Below are 1,453 nucleotides of genomic sequence, written 5' to 3'. Positions count from 1 at the left end.
AATATTCCTTTCACCCGGAAATACATGGAGAACATAGGCTTTTTCCAGAGAATGTTTAATAAGATCAGAGAATGTCTAATAGGAAGTAGACGGGCTCTGATAAGATGGGCTCTGCTTTTTCTGCAGAGACGTTTTAATCATGGTTAAGAAGCACGCCTGACGGATTATTTTACCATATTTATTACATTTAGTTCTGATTCTACTAATTCTACATTCATGTGGCAGACTCGTTTATCCAAAGTGACTTACAGCAATAGAATAATATTTAGGCCTAAGCCATTTATTTGAGCATTTTAACATTTAAGCTAGGCTAGAGCTAGGCTACTGTTACAGCATAGAATAACATTTAAGTTACAGTGCAGAGGAATTACCAGTGGAGGATAGCATATTAGGAGTGCCCACATATTAAGTAGGCTTGTCAAAGTCATAGACAGTAAAAGGAGGAATGGTAGGAGGGAGAGAGAAAAGTGGAGAGGGAGGAGGGAGATGAAGGAAGAGAGGGAAGAGTGTGGTAAGTGTTGTGTGTGTGAGGTTGCCAGAAGCTCTAGGGGAGGAGGTAGGCTATTCTTGGAAGAGTTGTATCTTCAAGAGTTTTCTGAAGATAGAGACGCCCCTGCTCTGTATGGACTTGGCAGATCGTCCCACCATCGGGGACCACAGATGAAAAAAGTCTTGATTGCCGTGGGTGTGGGGGCAGTGTCAGACAACGTTCCGAGGAGCGCAGCAGCCGAGGGGTAACAAAGCTTTATGAGAACACATAAGTAAGTGGGTGCAGACCCATCAATCACTTTGTATGCAAGCATTAGTGACTTGAATTTGATGCGGGCGGCTAAGGAAAGCGAATAATTGAGGCAATTCTTTGGGAGCAAGTGCGATGGGTTGTGTCAGAGATGCAGGAAGTATTCTCACACAGGTCCTCATGGTGACTTTATTCTGGTGTTAAAATGTGGCAACACACAAAACATTAATGTTGATTTCGCAAAGCATACCGTCTCCAAATAGGCCATTTTCTCTGTGGAGGCATGCATGGTGCACAGAGATGAACTGTACAGTTGCTCAATCAATCCACCAGGTGGCTCTAATATTCAATCCTGTTCAACCCACCTCCACTGAAGTTCGCCCCCAAATAGATGCACAAGGCCTTACATTCACCACAGTATCTCAAATAAAAATCTAACATGACATGGTTACAAATACTCCAACTGGTAAAGTATCCCCAAAAGTATGAAGTGAAGGAGAGAACTACAGCTTCTGGAAGTATGCACTCTATCACAAACCATATACATAACAGGTCCCTGTATCTGACTCAGTCTTGTGTGTGGTGAAACAGTGGCGTATTAACACAGCATAAAGAATACACTAAAATACACAGTAACTATCTTGAAACCAAACAACAGGCAAACACTGGTTTCACTGGAATATTTGAGACTTCTGTCAACAAGTCGATTGGCAT

Source organism: Alosa sapidissima, chromosome 14, assembly GCF_018492685.1.
Source record: "Alosa sapidissima isolate fAloSap1 chromosome 14, fAloSap1.pri, whole genome shotgun sequence".
Taxonomy (NCBI): Eukaryota; Metazoa; Chordata; class Actinopteri; order Clupeiformes; family Clupeidae; genus Alosa; species Alosa sapidissima.
Note: the sequence above shows the minus strand (reverse complement) of the source record.